We start from the raw sequence: 13,384 nt of genomic DNA on the forward strand, positions 1-13,384 counted from the left end.
AAGTGGCATGGCCTTGGCCTCAGCCAGGAACCATAACGTGGTAATTTTTGCAAGCGCAGACATGCGGCAGATTTATCGCCTGAGTAATCGCAGTTTTCGAAGGCGAGATTCAGATGCTGAGGATCAGTGCGTCCTTGGATCAACTCTCTACTTCAGTGTCTGACATTTCAACTCTCACACACCAAAACACGAATTAAGCACCATATTTAGTCCGTTGATAGTGTTTGGAGTTCATTAGAAGTCAAAACTATATGCGTGCGGTTCTGTTAATGACTTTCTGAATACGGTTGACATGAATCGTAAATGTCCAGGCCAAACTGTTCGAACATGCCAGAACGCACCTCAGGAGGTACGCCGTGATTTGTCCATTAGCGGCATGGGTTTTTTTCCGAGGAAGGAGCTGTCAGAAGCCTAGACTTTGTCGTCGTATGGTTCCATTAAAGGATTCTGAAGGTAAGAGTGGTCATAGTGAGACCATTAATGGCGAAGCCAAAATGGCTGTTTACCGTCACTCCTCGGGTCACCAGTTGTGAGGTCGGAAAGTGACAGAACTGAGTACTAACTGATTTAATATGTTGTTGTTTGAGATTAAGCTGGCCTTGTACCAGCACGGGCTCTTGCTCCTAGAGCAGCCCGTAGCAGAGATTTATTACCTGGGCACGAGGTATAGATAGCAGCGTGCGGACGGAAACGGAGTGCCAGACCCCGTCTCTCGTTACGTACACACGGACAGAAGAGAATTTCTTTCTTGGCAGTTAATCAAATAACAATAGCAAAAGACATAATGGACATACATTGATGAATTATGTATCGGAGAAAAGGCCAGGAAATTCTACATACAAATTTATACATGTGCTGCTTTGCTAGATGAGATACATAATCGTGATTAATGGGTAAAGAATGTCTTTACGCACTTACCAAAGTCTCCGGGGGAGGTCAAGAAGATGGGTAAGGTAGGTTAGAAGAAGAAAGTCATTATGATAGGATAGAGGAAGAAAGCAATTCAAAAAAGAGGTAGGAGTCACTGGAGCAGTGACTCATAAAAGAGTTAAGTTTGTCAACTAATGGCATTTCATGGGTAGGCAATATTACTTGATTATTTGTTCAACTTCATGCCATCAGAGGATTACACAACCTATGATTCTTTACAGCCCATTAATTGAACCGGGGTCTGGGTGTCTTCTGTATAGTAAGTGGTGACTTCGGCCTTTGAATGAACATGGAAAAATACTTGTACTGTTGGTTTCTAAAGAATGAAAGAATGGCAAAAAAATAAATGTAAACAAAGATGAAAACCTGTGTAAACAAATATAGATGAACAAACAGAAAACCATAGAAGTGGGTGCATAAAGTTTTGTGAAAGTACTCAGGATGTGTGTGTTATGCAGAGGTCATGGGGGGGGGGGGGGGGGGGGGCTGGGGGGCAACTCCCAAGCCTTAAGTTGGCCCCCTCACCCCCTAAACCCCAAGAAATAAGAGGATTTTTTTTAAAATGTGCAATCATAAAAATATGAAATTTCTCGGAAATATTACGTTTATTGGTCCTTGTCTACTACCTACCAGTGATGATGAGATAAACAAACAGTAGTGGGAGTCTACAATTTTTGCTGAAATAGCTTGCTCACGTGACATCAAAAAACATATAGAAAAGCTCAAAATGAAAAAAATTAAAATTTAAAAAGTTGATTAGGATCGCTTTGCTCGCCAAACTGTCCTTACCTCAGTCCCCCCCCCCCCCCCAACAAAAATCTGAAATGACGCCCCTGGTGTTATGTACCTCGAAAGATAAGAAAAAAAGATCTGCCAAAGAATAAGGTAATTTAATGTGATGTGCCGTCATAATGCTTCGCTGGCATGCTGAGTCAGCTTTCTATTTATAACACTACTGGCCACTTTTTTCCTTGTAATCTGTTGGATAACATTCACAGGCCATCACTGCACGGTTAGTCTCGATTTGTGTTCTTTGTTTACGTGGGCTGACGTTATAACACTCGCTCTTTACACAGCTCCAGTGACTACTGATTATTTCCTCTGGTCACAAACGCAGACAAAGGTATACATTTTCAAAGCTTCTGTGACCTCCATTATACTGAAGTAGACAAACAAATATCAATGCTACTCTGAACGATCTATGTAGACAAACGAATATACAATAATACCAGATATACAGAATATAATTTTTGAAACCCACAAGGCACAAGTGGAATTATGCAGAGGCTGAAATGAATTGAAAATGATCTCTTTTGTCATGGTGATTCATAGATTGCGTCCCAGGCACCCAGAGCCTTAACAGAATACAGAAAAGCCACCTACCAAAAGTCACGTATCAAGCAAGAGCGTCAGAATACAGACAGCAGTAACACCATTTTATGAAAGAGTTCAAATGGGGCTGTGGTGATCCTGGTCTCACATTTATACAGAAACACTGAGACAGCGGAGACAAAAGGGTCTCTCAGCACTTCTCTGTACATCTCTCAACAAACGACATTACGTGCCGATTTCCACGCTATTCCCAAGAAATGTGATGAAAACGAACTCTTCCCAGAAAAGTACCAGAAACGTAGCAACTGAAATTTTCTACTGAAGCATTTAAAAGGACAGGTACGTTTAATTTCAATCATAGCTAAGCGTAGATAAGTTCGCGTTGGTCGAAGCCCAGTTTCAAAACACCATTTTATAAGGTCAGGCAACAAAGTTAAGAAGGATAATGAAACATGAGGTACACAAATATAAATATAATTAATAATACAGAGCTTGCATAATGCATTATAACAGCCAAACAGGTTTTTTTTAATTGGAACAAAATTGAATATCCAAAATATTATCCTAATTCGTCATAAATTTGATAACATGATCAGGACTCCAAGAACAGCGCGAAGCTATTTCATTCTCTAGAAATTTGTTGCAAATGGACTCTGTGCTTTCTTTCCTACGATTTCGTTTACATCTTGAACGACACCGACAAAAACAACTGCAACATCAACACGAATTTCACAATGTTTATATTTGAATAAGAAGACTGGTGAATTTACTTTTGCTGCAAGCAATTCTTAATAACTTTATAAATCCCAAGGGTATTATAAACAAAATGTTGGACATGTGATAAGTTTGCATATATTTCTTATGTACACTCAAAATATTAAAAGGTTTGCATATATTTCTTATGTTCGCTCAAAGTACTAAAAGTTTTGCATATAATTCTCAAGTGTCTCAGTGGCGTGGTCAGTATGGTGTTGGCGTACCAACTCAGTGGCCGAAAGTTCGATTTTCGAACATTCCATTGATGTGTGAGAGATGTGTATCTCAGGTGATAGAAGTTCACTCTCGACGTGGTTCGGGTGTCACGTAAAGCCGTTGGTCCCGTTGCTGAATAACCACTGGTTCCATGCAACGTAAAAACATCATACAAGCAAGCAAGCAAGCATATATTTCTTATGTACACTCAAAATATTAAAAGAAGATAGTTTCGTGAAAAGTTGGATTCGTGACTTTATGCTATTGGACAGCCATAGATTAAACAAAATGTTGTGTTTTGTGAGGTTACGGACTTCAAGATCATCTACCCACTGTATGCCCTTGCTAAACATAAACTATACAAAGTGCTATATACAATGAATACAAGAAATGTGTAACAGACCACACTGCTAAGTATAAACTACAGCTAAGTCCATACGCTTTACTGCTTGATGATAGAATGGGTACCTACCTTCGCAACTAAAATGGTATGCATGGCTCCTCGTGTTAACCTATTCAGGTATGATGATCAAAGTAAGTCTGTTGAAAGGACTCATGCAAAATAACAAATAACCGTAGAGGTACTTTAAGAAGCAGATGAAGGAGAGTTTCACTCAGCTTGTACAACCAAGGAAAGATATTGTAACCGACCTCCAATACAACTTCGAAAGATATCAACTTTGAACAAAGGTATAAGACAGTCAGGTACATAGCAGACGTAACAAGACACATGGCTTCACCACACATTTAAGTTTTGCATACTATCTCTCCATCAAAACACTTCTTTATAGCTAAAATGAAGTACAATATACAAATATACAATATACAAGGTACTACACTGTATGAAGAAAATATAAGAATCGAAAATCATAGTCACACACACATATTCATGTCAAGAATGCAGCATAACATTCACATAATATGAAATACACGGCTAGCTATGTGACTACATTATAACCAGTTTTTTTTCATTTTCAGGCGTGTTTCAAACACTTACCAAAAGGATATTTTAGAAATTAACGCACGCAGAAAATTCCTCGCGTCTAAACATTCCAGTCAACAACAACAACAGCAACAAAAAAAAAAAAAAAAAAAAACAAGAGCGAGAGGGAGGTAAGGTTGGTACCTTATAGGCCTGCATTTGGTGAGTATTCTGTATGGAAAGTGAACCAGTATATCAAATCTGGAAGCCAAATCCTCTGTCTGTTTTAAGTTGTGGTGGTGATGGTTGCATGTGGAATTCATCAAGGCACTGCTTTTGTTAGCTTGAACTTCTATAATGCCCTAATTTAATCGCATCACTCCGTAGGCTCATCTGGTATGACGTTGTCTCCCACTGCCACTCCAGGCTTTGAGTCAGCTGTAATCTTGTAGTATTTGTGATTTCTATGTTCAGTTACGAAAAGAATTAAACCTACATATTTACCTTACGGCTCTTGCAACTTCACCGCAATGCAGTGAACTCTCTTTTAGCGCCTTCATTTATAACCCAATGATCTGTGAGCTAGAGAAGGTAGAATGTTTTATCGATAATCTTTGATACCATTATAGGTTGAAATGCCCTTAATTTAGTAGAAAACAGGAAAAAATGTAAAACAATATAGCCCATGTAAGTCGAAAAATGTGCCACCGGCTATATTTTCAAAATCTATCACTATGACCTCAGAAATGAATTGGAGATTCAAGACAAATCTGTCAGGATTGAAACACAGTCACTATTACTACTTTTTTTTATACACACATAACCCATAGGATGAAAGGGAATGTGACTAATATATCTACTTGACATATATTTACCATAAGTATGTATTTGTTCCTACAGAATAGAAAAATGCAATCTTTATATGGGATTTAGCTTGTAAACACGAGCTGGAACAACCATTCAAACTTACTGACAAGGTAATTAAACTATGGATAGGTGGGAAAACCCCATCCAACTATTGGTCTGCAATCCACTTTGCTTTCAATTGCTGTCGAGTAAAGACATCTTCCAGTACTCTCTGAAAGACTATTGCCATTGAAACTTTTTATGACTAAACATGAGTTTTCCTTTTCCCTACTTTGGTTTTTTACTGTGCTTTTATGACAATAACCCATTGGTCAAATAAGATTTGTTACAATTAACTAAGATTGTTTCTTGTTTGCCGACATGAATACTTGTTCTCATCAGATACATACCAGCTTCAGGTAGTTGTACAATAGCTGTATCATTCTCCATTATACTTAATAATATATTTACCTTTCAGGTAGATTTAGCCACTTTGATTGTGTGGTTTACCTTATTTGAGATGAGTCTGCTATTAAAGCCTTATTCCTCTGATCTCTGTGCCTTAGTCTTTGTGATTCTCAACAACTCTGCGGATGAAGCGAGTTTTGACAGTGGTGAATGAAAGGAAGGATTGAGGTATTTTCATTCCCATCTTCATCTTCTGCATCGTTCTTCCTGAACCTCACCTCCACGCTATCTATGACTGCAAGTTTAGGGTGGAGGGAGTCTGCTTAATGTTAGGAGGCTAAGTAAGCTTCTTCCTGTATGCCTTTCTCTTCTGGGTACGGAGGGGAATCTGGATCACTGACACTGACAGATTTTCTGGGCAGGCCTGTGCACTGAGTACCATTCACTTAAACGCGAGGTTCTCTTCATCTCATCCCTCTGTAAGCTTTCGAGTCAAGTTCTCTTTCCTCTCACCAAGAGAAAGGAGTGCACCAGTCCTTTATGGGGATCATTTGCTCCACATTTTCCTAGTTTACAGACCAGGTGTATGGGCAGCAAAAAGTTTAGAGTGTTTTTCTGCTTTCTGTGGTCACATGATTGTAGTAACAGGAAATCATTTCAGCCCTCCTCATCACAATCCTTCAGATTGCATAGAGAGTGGTTTCCATGGCTCACTTGCACAGACCATTTACTTTTGTCACCCAACCTACAGGTTGGGTTAGGTTTGCCAACTGTCCATGAGTGTTCTCCTTATCTTCCCTGGGTCGGGCAACTGGAGTGATAGGGAAAAACTTCACCACTTCTTCAGAGATCTTTCAGAATTGCATGGAGAAGGGTTTGCTAGCCCGTTTTGGATTGGGTTTTCAGGGAGTGAGGAGCTAGTGTCTTCTGTCCTCCCATAGTCAATTGATATCTCTGGCCCTTCAGAACTATTAAGGAGGGGCTAGCACAAAGTGGTTGAATTGCTCAGGCACTATTGATGGGCCTGATCAGGTTGTTTGATAGTGGAGGGAATTGTGGATCTTTCCATTGCCTTCTTACCTTCTTTCAATACTTTCGAGTGGAGTAAGAAGAAGGCTACTATATTTTGGCTCTCCCCACAGGAGGCCTTGATAGGCTCCTTGTATTTGGTCATATTCTGGGGAAGAGAAATGACAGGGCTCATGCTACCAGTACTGTGAGTGCCACTAAACCCATGACTTTATGCACAGGTGTCACCATTATCCAGGTTCCTCCAGTAGACAGTGCTGGCTGGTTCAATTAAGTCTCTTAGATTGCTGGTCTGGGACCCCTTTCTATCACTTGTGCTCATTCTACCCCCTCCCTTGTTTCCATGGGAACGAGTCTGGGGTCCAGGGAAGTGAGGCTACATGCATTCCCATCTTCCAGACCTAGTAAGTGTTATTTCCCCTGTCCTTCCTTTCTTTCCCATAGAGGTTTTGTCTTCTAGGAAGGTTTTGGCATGATCAGGGATAGCCCTCGCCCTCAATTTCGTGAGGTAGTACATTCTCCATTACCCACATATTATTTCTCAGCATGTGTTGACAACCACTCATGGCCTTGCTCACCTGGTGGAGGCCCTTCCTCTGCTAAAAGAGTGAATGCCGGGGACTGTTCACCCTTTCTACTCTGCTTCTACAGAGGTTTCCAAGATGCAAGGCTTGGATAAGAAGTCCAGACAATTTTTCTAAAGTAATTGTTCGAAAGCAATTGTTTGACAATTGTTCGAAAAATAATTGTCTGAATCAACAATTGTTTGAACTAACAACTTGTTCCAACTAGCTTATATAATCATTTTTTACTACAAGAATGAAAAAAAAAAAATCGGTGGATATTTATAAAAAATAGAAAAATAAAATGGACACAAATTCATTTTCCAGATGACAGTGTCTCAAAAAGTAAAACAAGATTAAATAAAAGTGTTGATTTGTTGATTTTCTTAAAAACAATACATCTGCTAGTTTACCAGCTAAAACGATATAAAACGGCACACAAATAATCAATGACATTCTGAAACTTGAAGAATTTATCAGTAAACGACTTCTTTGTCCCTATGTTGCAGTCAATGCCACCTAATAACTTTTCTATATTAATTTCACTCAGCACCTGTTCTCATCTCAGTGCTGATAAAAATTTCCAGATAGCTGAATGATAGCCAGACTTGTTGCAGAAATGCTCGGTACCATTCTTCAATAACGTTTATCTTAAGCTAATCTTGTACCCTTCCAAAGAGGGACCACATCCCAATCCACGTATCTTCATTATACTTGACTATGGGTAAATTTTCAACTGGTTATATATGTTCATCCATTAGTGTACTGAATGTTTCAAAGACTCTATCTGCAGGAACGAACACAAGGGCTAACAGCATGCAAATGTTTAATGAAAACTCAACATCAGTATGTTAAGTTTGTTCTAGCCCGAATTCACACACTTTTCTATATAAACACTGACATAGATGAAAATAAACACCTGTAATTATTACTAAATGGCAATTCTTCCTTAATTGCACTAACTATTGTGGGCTCAGAATTTGTGTTTACAAAATCAACATTTAAAGTTGGTGCTATTGTTTTAACAATTCTAAGAAATTTGGTATATGTATCTACTTTCTTATTTGGTAATTACGCAAAAACCAAAGGTATGACTTAGCCGGTTTTCATGCCATGAATGGTGTAAAGCTGTTCGAAAATAACTGGCAAAGTTTTCAAGATAAAATCCATAAATGATGTTTGCATGAAGCAAGAATGCTTAGATTTTTCTGGGTTGAAAATATCAGCATTATGTCTTCTACTTCTCCAGAATAGAATAGCTAAACAGGTTCGCCCTTGTTTGTTTTTATAAGTTCTTCAGAAAATATTAATTCGCTCCAATGATTAACCATAGCTCTTCCACACTGGTCTTCCTGCCTCACTCGATGGGCTGATCGCTTTATGCTGCTGGTTTGCAGTAAAGCGTCTGCAACACAACCACTCACTTCAAAAGATGCATTAGAAATAATAAAATAAGGTGACTCTCGTGTTGATTTTGCGTCTGTCTTCACTTTATTTGAAAACTTGCATACTTCAAGATTTGTCGGATTTCCAGCGTGATTATGCACACCGGAAGTAGAAGTGATAGAACCATCGACTGCTATAGCGCACCCATTGCACTTCTCAGCAAAATGTGTATATGCGTTTCCAGTAGACCTTTGATCTTGCTTTCCTTAAAAAAGAGGAATCCGTCCATTAATAGCATGTCCCTACCTTCCTCGCTTTGAATAAATTCAGCCATTTCTTTGCAAAGTTGCATCCTTTAAAATAAAAAATAAAAAAATTCTTAGTGTTTTTCAAGAGTACAGCTATCAAATTACATGATGAATTGTCCATAGATCGTTGGTTTGAAATTTTACAATTACTAAATCGAACAAGTGGTTTTCAAACAATTATTACTGAAAACAACTTTTTTCGAACAATTTTTTTAAAGAACAATCCGTAAATCGTTGGATACGCATCATGCTAGGATAAGAAGCATTTATGCTTTCTTCTAAGCCTTTCACAAGGAAGTATGTACCTGTATCAGTCTTAAAACTGAACTGGTTGTATACCCGAGTGTGGAACGATCTCTTGGGAGTTTTTTTGATAAGCCTCCACTCATACAGGAGGGACTTCTTGTGTTTTCGCCACCTGGAAGAAACACAAGTGTCATGTACACAAGGATTAGGATACCGAGGTTCAGGGATTTTTCTAGAAAACATCAAGCTGGATGGCCTTAGGAAAGCACATAGGCATTATCTGTAGGTTTTTTTCCTTGCCATCAAGAAAGCCTAGGATCTCACTCAGTTGCCTTGGTCATTACTTACTAGTAGCATTTTAGGCCATACAATTTCACCTGTATCTGTACTGTGAAGTCATTTAGGGTCAACCCAGCCTAGTATTTTTCCTCCTGTGCCCCTGACTTGTTAAAATGAAATCTTTTTCTCTTGGCCAAGCCAAACTGACACCATATGCACTCTCTCTCTCTCTCTCTCTCATGAAGCTAATGGCTGAAGAGTTGTCTGCCATGCATGTATTAAGCAGTTTTTGTGTGGGTTCTTTGATCCTTCACTGTAAAAATGTGGCACTTTCTATGGGGAAGAGATTTATCGTCTGTGGGTAGTCTAGTTCACCTACCTGATCATCAAATGTTTGGGGAGACAGGATACAGTGTTGTCTTGAGTCCCTGAATAACAGCACCTGTCTTTGCCAGGCAGTCTTATAGGGTCCTGGGCCTATATGGCATTGCAGTTGAACACTGGTGCTGGATTGGACCTCTTTTATTTGGGACAGCGGAGGGTCAAACTTTGGAAAGGAAAGAAGAGAAAGGAGAATGTGAAGGCATCATCTTTTCTTTCAGCTTCTATTTGTAAGAAAATGCCTATCAGGTCATTTTCTTCATGACTGATATTTTTTCAGTGACCTGAAGAGTAGATGCCCCATGGAATGGCTACCTACCTCTCTCTTCTCAGTCCCCAACATCTCGAACTCTGTTTTCTTCCTGGCCTTTCCCTCACTTTTTTCTCAGCTCACAACAAGACCTCACCTTTAGTAAGGGTGTGTGCAATACTGAAGATTCACAATAGAAATCGAGAGAGAGCGACTTCACCTTTCGGGGGACTTCAAGGATAGGTATTTTCCTAATTACACCTATCCACTGGTCATCTTGGAAGTACCTCATCTTTACTCTCAAAGGGGGAAAGTTTGTCATTCAGGTCTTTTAACTGCCTCCCTCATCATCGTACGAAGAGTCCATGTTGATGTCAACTTGATCTCTTATGAAGAGATATATTCAGGTATTGATTTGGCCTGCAGAACTCACCGTGGTTTTGGCCACAGGACAGCTTTCTTTCTTGAATTTATTGGTAATGAACTTCAAGATTTTTATCAGAGCAGAAAGCAAGCACCTGGGTTGCTGGTTCATGGGGAGTAATGAGAGTCTTTCCTCAAGATTCTTGCATCAGCCAACTTGGGGAGATTGCTAGCAGTTCTTATCAGGTCAGGGATAATTCACTCAGCAAGTTAGCTTTCTTTAGGTGTCCTGTCATCCTTGTAGAAACTGGTTCTGCAGGGCAACTTCCCCTCCTATCTAAGCTTATGGTCTCACGAAGTTTGTCTTCAGGAAACTGAGAATGACAGAGTGACAAGAACTGTATATGGGGGTGCCATTATGCACTGACCCTCCAGAAGTGTGTTTTCTTTCCTACCTTTACCATGAAAAGCTTTCAGTCTTAAACCAGGATTTTATTCCAGGAAAAGATTTCTCTTTTTATCAAGGAATATCTTTTAGACTCCTGAAAAACCCTAATAATCTTTCTCTTTTGGAGGATTCAAAGCCAAAAGGGTCGTGCCTTTTGCCTTTATGAGTCTTTATGAGGGGTATTCAGCCCTGACATCAGCATAGGTGCATGCGAATCATCTGGGCTCTTGTCTGTGCAGCAATCGGGATGATGGAGATCTGCTTGCTCATAAGTGTTCCATATTTTGTAATGAGATCCATGAAGGACATTTCAGTAGTGACTCATGTGAGGTACTACTGGGTCCGGTTGAGTGCTGCAGAGCTATCTTAAGCCAACTCAACACCTCATATTTGTATGTCAACAACTCTTCAGTTAGTACAAACAGAGTTAAAGGAAGTATCTAAATCAACTATCCCCCGGCTCTGTAAATTTGTCCATGGCCATCATCTGTTCTAATGTAGAAGGTGAGGTGCAGCTTGGACGAGAGTTCACGATGGTAGGGGCACTCAGTAGGAATCTATCAGCGTTTAGTTATTGCATACGGAGAGGTAACCAGGTATGATCACCTGCACGATGTTTTACCTGCGGATTGTTGCCCACTGACCTTTGACATACTTTCCTTGTAGCAGTGGTGGCTGCTCAATGTTTCAGATAGCTTGCCTAGCTGCCTTTGGGAGAGGTAGTGCTTCATCTAGGTATATGGCTGGCAGGAGACAGGAAAGGAGTGGCTGGTTCTCCTCACTTTGATTTTGACTGAGCATCAGCCTTTCTATTGGCGATGAAGGGATGCAAGTTCCCCTCCTCTCTTGGAAAGTGGAGAAGAAGACAGACAATAAGCAAATTTAATCATAACAGCCTGTTTTATTGTCTCAATACTTCAGTAGAGGTTCTTACAGCCTGATTAGTCAGGGTGATATTGAGTCGGAGTGTGCAAAACAAGGTACATATTTGTTTAGAGTGGATTTTGAATCTTTGGATGTTCCAGATAAATATTTTGGCAGGTGCCACACTGGCACTTTTGGGGAAATTAGAAAATTCAAGATGGCCACCTATAAGCATCCTGATTTTAGAAATCACTAAAGATTTATAAAATACATGAAAAATTGAAGCCCATTGTCACTTAAATCATAGTTTTAGAGGTCATAGAGAGCAGCCAATCATATTACATTAATTTCCAAAGGAAATTATTGTTTGAAAATTCAAGATGGCCGCCGACATGGATATTGATTTATATTCCTTAAAAACAGATGACTGTTGCATTTAGTCCAGAGTTTAGAGATGGTTATAAACATCCATAGTTTGTGGTTCTGTGTCAAAATCTGCTTATTATATACATGCCTGAAATTCACATTCTCCTCAATGACCATTGATGTAGGAGGAAAATACATCAATTTTGGCTGTAGTACATACGATTTTTTCTTCCCAGTTTTTGACAGCCAAACCTGAAACCGAGTATTATTCATCATTTATTCAAGATTGTGCTTTACCCCATAACAAGCTGCAATGAATGCAGTTGCTTCCTTGATAACTTCTCCAATATCTGAGTATTAGTTACCGATACAAATTGATTTGCGGCGACTACAAGACCTTGATCACTTTTACATTACCAATACATTAATATGCTCCAACAGTATCACAACCCGTCACAGCAAATGCTGAAACCAAATACAGTATGATGTCACGTTGCTTTTTACTGGTTTTCATTCCAAACAATATATTATCAAGCTGGCCTCCAGCCAGGACTGGTTGCTTTCCATTCTGGAACCGCCACGTGGATGTTAATTTTTTAATTTTTCTTCAGGGTAGAAGTGAAGTAACAACACAAAGACATCATAGTCATCACAAACCACTTTGATTGATACCTGCATTCCCTTTGCCTGTAAGACTTCATACACCTGGGGGTTGGGTGAATTCTGACATCTGCCTCTTCATGGGTAGTAGTAAAATCAAGACAGTCATGGAGAGACCCATCCTTAACTTCAATTGGAACAGGGTCTTTTCCAGTTATGATGAGGGATGATGGGGTAGGATTCTATTGAACTTTCTTGCCAAGTTTCGTGCAGATAATATCTATAAGTTGCTCCTTGTTCTTAGTCATCGTCGGGATAACTGATTGATAGCTTATATAGATGTGTTGTCACTTTGCTGGATAGAGAAGAGTGTGTTCCATAGTTGATACTATAATCAGTATATCCGTCAAACACCAAATGCAAATGGGCACACTGAGACATCATCCTAGCAGGTATATAAGCCATGGACCCATCAACAAAGTCCTTAACTTGCCCATTTACAGACCAGTGAAGCACCCAATGGATAGCACACCCATCAAGCACAATGGTATTTAGCCTCTCATGTATTCTTGATGATTCTTCAACCTTCAGATTCTTCTTCAAAGTGGCTTTCACTTTGGCAATCCTGAGTCAAGGTAGACCATTCTCTTCTTAAATATCGCTAATGGAATAGGGACCAGTTCATACTCTAACACCTCTTTCTCAGAAATGTCCCAAGCTGTTGCTAAAGCCATAGCTCTTGCAAAGATAAGACCTGCATCAATATGTCCAGCCAGCACTTATTTTAATTGCTTCTTGGTAGTGGCTGCTATTGTTGTAACTTGGCATGGTATATTCTTGTGGAAGTTGTCAAGCAACCCATCTCAAACTCTTTCATCTGTTTTGCTCCAA

The 13,384-nt window shown here is 39.5% G+C and overlaps 1 protein-coding gene across 1 annotated transcript in view; it reads left to right on the forward strand.

Annotated features, from left to right (window-relative positions):
* The first annotated feature begins 2,203 nt into the window (after positions 1-2,203).
* The window catches only part of LOC135212127 (mite allergen Der f 3-like), a 91,271-nt gene continuing 80,090 nt past the window's right edge, over positions 2,204-13,384 (forward strand). The window contains exons 1-2 of the mRNA XM_064245527.1: positions 2,204-2,601; positions 4,213-4,347. The gene's annotated coding sequence lies outside the window, so the exon portion shown is untranslated. The remainder of the gene's footprint in view (positions 2,602-4,212; positions 4,348-13,384) is intronic.

This window comes from Macrobrachium nipponense, chromosome 40 (assembly GCF_015104395.2).
Source record: "Macrobrachium nipponense isolate FS-2020 chromosome 40, ASM1510439v2, whole genome shotgun sequence".
Classification (NCBI taxonomy): Eukaryota; Metazoa; Arthropoda; class Malacostraca; order Decapoda; family Palaemonidae; genus Macrobrachium; species Macrobrachium nipponense.